The following is an 8071-nucleotide window of genomic DNA, read 5'->3' as shown; positions in this document are numbered from 1 at the left end:
CACGCTTCTCCAGCCTTACACAGTTTAACTCAAATTACATTTTGCACCAATGGTTAGCCTGAGGAGGAAAGGGCCCCATTAAGTTTTACTGAAATTAGATAATTAATTTTTTTCTAACACTAATTGTAACAATTCCTTAAATCAGGAAATCCAATATCCCGGAAATGATCATCTGGATTATGAAAGGGCTGCTGGGGCTTGAGTGTGGGGAGAAAAATCCTGTTGGAGAAGCTATAATGTTGTAGTTGTTACATGGCATTGAGTAGACTGCAACACATAGTGACACAGTAGTCCTGAACCCTGTCCTATCCTGAGCCAATCACACCGTCCCAGACACACCTACCCAAATAGCTCCAGACACTGTGTCAATCCATCTCATCTAGAGTCTTCCCTTCCTGTGCTGTCCCTCCACCAAGCATGATGTCCCTCTCCAAGGACTGGTCACTCCTAGCCACATACACAAAGTATGTGAGATGGAGCTTCAAAATCTTTGTCTTCAATGAACAGCTTGGTTTCACCCACTTCAGGACAGACCTCTTGGCAGTCCACAGTATCTTCTATACTCTTCTCCAGCACCACAACTCAAAAGCATCGATTCTTCTTCTGCCATCTTTAGTCACTGTCCAGCTCTCTGATGCATAGCAAGTAATTGCAAAGACCATGGCCAGGCCAGATCAGGTGCACTGGAGAAGCTATGTGGAACAAGTTATATGGTGGGGAAAATGAATGACTGGGAACCAGTCCGCCAGGTCTCCAGATGACCCCACACATAGCTAGGTAGGCTGCAGAGAGATTGGGGAGGCAGTGAAAGCAGCCAAGTCCTCACAGGGGAGAATCCCTGAGAATAGCTACCTGGGGTAGGTGAGAGGGCCTGCTCTGATTTCCTCACCAAGGCACTGTCAGAGGTCAGGCCCCTGTCCCTGTGTGCAAGGAGGCTCAGGAGGGAGGCTTCCCAGCTAGGAGGCTACAGGACCTTCTTGACCCGGCGTGATGGCCATCCCTGTAGGAGGATTCTCATCACCGGCCTGGACAGCAGGATAGGGAAGTAGCCCAGAGAACCCGGAAAGCTAGGCCTCACTGCCCCCAATGGGAGAACATGATCTTCTCCCCCCAAGAAGGGGTGTGCTTCTTCCAAGCAGTACTTCATCACCATCCCTGCTCCTGGTCAAGCTGGTGCAGAGAACAATGTGCCCCTTACAGTGATCCTCCAGACCACTGCCTGCTTGGTTGTTTTGTGGAGATTTCTGACACTGAGGAGTTGTTGTGTGCCATCAAGTTGGAACAAACCTAGAACTGAACTTCCAGTGGGTTTTCAGAAGCAGTGTAGCCAGAGTGCTCCTTGGAGACAAAGATCTTGAAGCTTCTTCTTTCTTACTTGAGCTTTGTACTTTGTACTCTGGGCGAGGCTATTCCATTGAAAGGCACATCATACTTCAAAAGATGGAAGTGCAGGGAAGGAGAGTGAGACTACCATCGAGATGGATTGAAACAGATGGCTCAGGACAGGACAGCATTCAAATTAGCTGTTCACAAGATCGCTATGAGTCTTATTAGCAACAACAACTTACAGGGGAGGAGCTTGCCCGTCCTCCTGCAGAGCAGCTGGTAGTGCAGTGTCTTGCCACGAGGCCACCAGAGCTGGAGAAAGGCATAAAAAGAGGGTTGCCTGCCAGTGATATTGGCCATTGGTCTCCACAGTAGTCATCCAAATTTTCTAGGTGTTTAGATTTTTTCTCTCTGCCTTTCCATTCTTTCTTTTTCATTATGATTTGCCAATAAGTTTATAAAGTAAATTGTTTTGCCATTTTACCATTTGTACACATTTTGCTTTGTCATATAAGTTACAATACTCACAATGTAACCACATCCTTTGTGCTTCCTTCCTTTGATTCTTCTTTCCATTAATCCTTCTATCCTACCCCCTTTTACCTTCTGGGCTTGCCTTCTGCCTTTCTTAATGGATGGTAAGGAGTTTCAAACTTGTTCTTACGTAGTTCTCCTCGTGTGGCGTTTCTGAGTTGAATTGTTGGAGTAGTTGAACAGAGAGTAGCACTTGGGACAGTGCTCAACGTGTTACTCACTCATCATTCTCTCTAACATGTCCATCTGATCGCTCCTCATTCTCTCAGGCACTCTGCATTATTCACTGAGCACCTACCCACTGCCAGCCCCAGTGCTAGGACTACAGATACCAGAGACACTCTTCTGCCCTCTAGTGGCTCACATGAACCTGGACCCTGAGGACGGGGCAGACCGGGCAGTGCTTCTTTCTGCTCATAGCAGGTTGCCTTGAGTGATGAGGAGACAGCTCCATGACAAATAAAGTAACTCGCCGTTCAGGAGGATGGTAGATGTGCATGCATGCCATTAAGATATGATCTGTGAGTTCCCATTAAGCAGTGACTCAAGAAGCTATTAATTGAGGAATATGATCGTTCATAAAAGCAAGAAGAGACTGGCTGGTTTCTCTCTCCTCTGTTTTGTGCGTCTTTCGTAACTATATTCTTATTATCCAAAACAGAATGGAGCTATAATTGCCATGATCCCAAATTTATCCCATGTCAGGAAAACCTCCTTGCTGCAGGCTCTATTGCAACAGGCTTTTTCTAGTTCCTCATAGGTGACATAGTCAATCTGTATGCTGAGAAAACCACTTGAGAAACTAGACTGTTTGTATGAAGAACAGTGTGATAACATGGCTGGAGAAAGACTCATTAACAACCTTTGTTATGCAGATGGAACAACTCTATTTGTTTTAAGTGAAAAAGACATGAAGTATTTAATGTAGGAGACCAAAGACTACAGTCTTCAACATAGATTACATCTTAACATGAAGAAAACAAAAATCCTCACCACTGGACCAATAGACAACTCCATGGAAATGAATAAAAGGTTGAAGTTATGAACGGTTTCATTTTTACTTGGATCCACAATCAATATGCATGAGAAGAGCGGGCAAGAAATCAAAAGACATGTTGCACTGGGAAAATCTGCTGTCAAGGGCCTCTCCAAAGTGTTAAGAGCAAGAATATCAACTTAAAGACATTGCTCCAAGCCACGAGAGCAAGACAATAATTAAGGATGGCAGGAGAAAATAAATATATTTGAGTTGTGGTGTTAGAGAAGAGTGCTGAATATTCCATGAATTGACGAAGGAACAACCGTGTCTGTCTTGAAGAAATTGCAATGAGGGTGCCACTTGGAGTCAAGGATGGTGAAATTTCATCTCATATACTATGGGTGTGTTGTCAAGGGGGTTCAGTTCTTGGAAAAAGGCATTATGCTGGGAAAGGTCAGAAAAAGAGAGGAAGACCTTGAACAAGATACACTGAAACAGTGATTATAGCAATAGACTTGAGCATGTCAGAGATGGTTAGGATAGCGGAGGGTAGGGCTGTTATGAGTCGTAGGCGACTTGATGACGCCTGATAACAATACTAACAATCTGTATCATTTTCCCTGGTTTAGAGTTTTCCTCTGTGGGGCCCACCTGAGAAGAATCACTATGTCTGACAGAGAACAACAATAATAATAACTTTAGCTGAGCATTGTCCCTGCTTACAGAGAAATTCTTGTAACCCAACCCAGAGAGTAGCTCCATTCATCTCTATCTGTGGGAACAATAGTTAACTGTGTAATGTTCACGTAATTCTTGCAACCATATGTTGGTTGGGCTGGGCTTTTACATGTGGAGTGATAGGAAACTCTGGCAGTAACTGGTCAAAGGATGCTGTCTGAAGCACTTAGATTAGACTGTCGACAGGCCAGTTACATTTACAGTCATTTGTGGCCATTCACTGTTCCATGCACCTGTCTCTGAAGGATGAGTTTGTTCCTAAGATCCGGAAAAGAAGAAGAATGATTAGGTTAGCCAGCACCAAGTCTGCTCACGGTAGGTAAACTAACACTTGGGAGAGTGCTTGGCTTAGTTACGCTGGGTCCTGTACATAAATAAGACCCTTTTCTTTGATCTTTCCAGAAATTAGAAGTGACTATAGTAATTTCTTTAAACTGTCATGATGTTAAGATTAAAATATAGGAGTAACCTGGAAGAGACAGAAAAATTAAAAGTCATTATGGCTAATTAACACTTTACTACAAATTAATAGAGTAGATTAATTATTCAGGCAGCTAATTAGGCTGTACTATCAGCTGCTATCTGCAATGTGCTAGTGTATCAGGAAGTGTGAGGATGGCACAGGATAGAACAAGGTTCAGATCTTTTATTCATAGGGTCACTATGAGTAGTGTTTGACAGCACCTAATAGCAGTTGGCTACTATCTATGGAACACTTGTGGCTTAGTGGTAAGGAGTTGTGCTGTTAACCCAGAGGAACACAGTTCAAATCCACCAGTTGCTCTGTGAAAGACAGACAAGTAATCTCTTGCCCTGTGATTTACTGCCTCTGAAAACCTGCTATGAGCGTGTTCTGAATCAATCAATGGTACACAACAACAATAGCAACAACAAGGAACTACCATCTAGTTGACTCAGGTTCACTGCTACCACGTCTATAGAATAGTGCTCCTCAGAGTTTTCATGTTATGATTTTTTTTTTTTAAGAGAATTGTCAAGTCATTTTTCTGAGGCACTTCTGGGTATACTTGACCCTCCCACCTCTCTGTTATCATATGAGCTCTTTGCATCATCCAGACACGTTCATTAAGGTCCTCACAGCAGTCAGGCAGCCTTTCCTTGTCTCAAATTCGGACTTGTTCTTTCTGCTGTCAACCTTATGAAGTATAGGACATTTGTCCAAAGTTCAAATGAGAACCCCAAAAGTATATCTCTCATTTGTTGTTGCTATGTGCTGTCAGGTTGCCTGTGACTCAAGCTCTGAACCTTGCTGTATCCTGAGCCAACTTTATTGTCTCTGACACACCAAGCCCCATAACTCCAGTCACTGAGTCAATCCATCTCATCAAGAGTCTTCCTTTCCTGCACTGTCCCTCCACCCTCCCAAGCATGACCTCCCTCTCCAAGGACTTCCTTGCGAAGTCCCTCCTTGCGACATGTCCAAAGTATGTCAGATGGAGCTTCAGAAACCTTACCTCCAAGGAGCAGCCTGATTTCACTCTCTGCATGATGAAAGTGTTTGTTCTTCTAGGATTCCATAGTATGTTAATTCAATACTCTTCTCCAGTACCACATCTCAAAAGGCATCAATTCTCTTTCTATCATCTCTAGTCATTTTCCAGCTTTCTGATGCATAGCACGTAATTACGAAGACCATGTTCTGGATCGGGTGCACCTTAGTCTCCAGACTGATATTGTTGCTCTTGAGTACTCTGAAGATGTCCCCGACAGCCAATTTTCCCAGTGCAATTCATCTTTTGATTTCCTGATTGCTGGTGCCAAGTATGTTGATTGTTTACAATCATAGTCTCTTCACCATCTATCATGATGCTGCCAATCAGTCTAGTTGGTGAGAATCTTTGCTTTCTTGATGTTGAGCTTCATTCAATCCATAATGAAGGCTGCAGTCCTTGACCTTCTGAAGCAAGTGCTTCAGGTCCTCCACAGTTTCAGCAAGCAGGATTGTGTCATCTGCATAACACAGATTATAGATGAGTCTTCCTCCAATCCTGATGCCATATTCCTCCTAATAGAGCACAGCTTCCCAGATGACCTGTGCTGCATGTAGATTGAAAGGTATGGAGGTAGGACACATTAAAAAAAATACAATGTTTCTGACAACTGCCTCCTGGTCCAAGCATAGGTTTCACGTAAGCATAATCAAGCGTTCTAGGATTCCCATTCTTCTCAGAGTCAGCCAGTTTGTTGTGATCCACACAGTCAAATGCCTTTGCATATAGTCAATGAAACATAGACAGACATTCCTCTGATACTCTGTTTTCAGCCAAGAGCCGTCTAATATTAGCTATAATATCCCTAGTACCATGGCCTCTTCTAAACCCAGCCTGCACATCTGGCAGTTCTCTGTTGATGTGCTGCTCCAGTTGTTTTTAGATAATTTTCAGCAGAATCTTGCTTGCATGTGATCTTAATAAACTACCTCTTCCCTTCACCATCTCCAGCTATGGAAGTTTTCATCTGTACTATTTGAGAATGATAACATTCTTACTGATAATAAAACTATTACTCAAGTTTCTGACTATAGACAAAAGACACCTTAAGTGGCAATGGGGGGAGTAGATGGATGAGAAGGAGAGCTAACACTCAGTACACGTAAGTACAATGCACAAAAACTCACTATGACCATTTTCCAGGTAAAGAAATGAAACCAAGACTCAATCTTAATTGCCAAGATGGTTCAGTTGGCAGACAGGGCATTTTAATTTAGTCTTTCTCCCCACAGCTCTGAGCAAGTCTAGATCTCAAGGTCTTCTTCAATAGTTCGGGAATTCTAAGTGGATTTCTAAATGAGTGGGTTCCTCTTTGATTCTAGTTTGTTAAGATTCAGGAACAAATCAATCTTCGCTCGACACACATCTTCACAATTTTGGAGAAGGCAATCATAAATAGGGAGATCTGGTGGCCTAGTGGGTAAGGAATAGAGCTGCCATCCCCAAATCAGTTAGTTTGAATCCATCAGCTGCTTCACATGAGAAAGATGGGCAATAACCTTTCTTGTGGGTTATAGTCTTTGAAAACTTGCTGAAGAATCATCTATGAATTGTTTCTGAATGAATGAGTTTGTGTTGGAATCAAAGAAAATATCAATTTTTACCATTCTACACTGAGGGGACTGTCCTTTTGTATACTCAAGAATAAATAATAATAATTATCTCATCCAAAATCTGGCCTACTACATAACACCCTTTAACTCTATCAGAAATTAATTTAGAATGTTAAGTAACTGACAAGTGGTACCGGCTTTGTTTTGTGTTTGTCTTCTTTCTCCTTAATTTCTGAAGGAGGACCTCCGAACAGCTTCTGTGTGTATTTCTATTTGTATTTGTTTTTAAGGGTTCACTGAAAAAAGGCAGTATCATAGGCAGAGTCAGAGAAGGGTTACTCAGTAAGCAGGGTAAGCGTGGGCTTACTTATGCCTGCGCACTAACCCGTAGTGCAAACGTGTCCAACTGCTCACTCAGCACAGGGAAGCCCGTGCTTGTTTCACTTACCGGTTACTCTACCCCATCAGAGACTGTAAATTTGAAAAGAGGCTTTTTGATTCTGTAGGAAGATGCTGCAGGGTTGGTGGAGAAACAGATGCCAGGAGAATCTGATGTAGTGATCAACAATGTGAAATTGTTCATATCATATCAGAAAGCAAGCATGGAAAATCCATGTTTTCCTTGTTTACTGGGCATTCTGACACTTGGTGGAAAAAACGAAAAGGCTGTTTTGTTTCTGCACCTCTGACAACTCGGAGAGCCTGCCTCTGTTTTGAAATTTACACTAAATCTGAATGCATTTACAAATATCGTGCTTCGTTTTTCCTTTTGAGAATCAGAGCAGTAACAATATGGGAAAGAAAAACTGGCACATTTGCATTCCATTTGTGACTTTTATGAGGAGCCAAATTGTATATTATTCAAAGAATCAAAAAGTATGCACTCATGAGATCCCTGTAAAAGTACATTTCTGGAAGTATCAGCGCGGATCTGGGCAGAGGAGGAGCCGAACTCCACAGCAAGTGGAAGGCGGCTGTGGAGGATAAGAGGGGCCGCTCTCAATTTTTGATGGAATTTTTGCAAACTTTCCAGATGAGATTAGAGGTGGTTGTGAGTCCAAGCAGGCAGATGAATAGCAGACAACAGAGATGAGCGGAAAGGATTGCCTTTGCTAATCCTCGCCAGTGCTTCCCCACCCTCAGCACCACGTACTCAGAGCCGTGGTGCTTGGTGGTGCTCTGTCATGTCCTGTCGAGTCTGTTACGATCCGTGAACTCCAAGTCTGAGCCTTGCCATCTCCTGCACTATCTTTGTCATCTCCCACATGTCCATTGTCCCAGTCAATGTGTCCACTCATCCTGTTGAGAGTCTTCCTTTGTTCCTCTGATTCTCCATCTTTCCCAGTCTTTTCTCTAAGACTGGTCTCTCCTGACAGGTTCAAAGTATGTAAAATGGAATTTCATCATCCTTGCCTCTAAGGAGCAAACTG

This window comes from Elephantulus edwardii, unplaced genomic scaffold (genome assembly GCF_000299155.1).
Source record: "Elephantulus edwardii isolate Elephantulus edwardi_28Jun2011 unplaced genomic scaffold, EleEdw1.0 scaffold00041, whole genome shotgun sequence".
Classification (NCBI taxonomy): Eukaryota; Metazoa; Chordata; class Mammalia; order Macroscelidea; family Macroscelididae; genus Elephantulus; species Elephantulus edwardii.
This window is presented reverse-complemented; position numbering follows the sequence as displayed.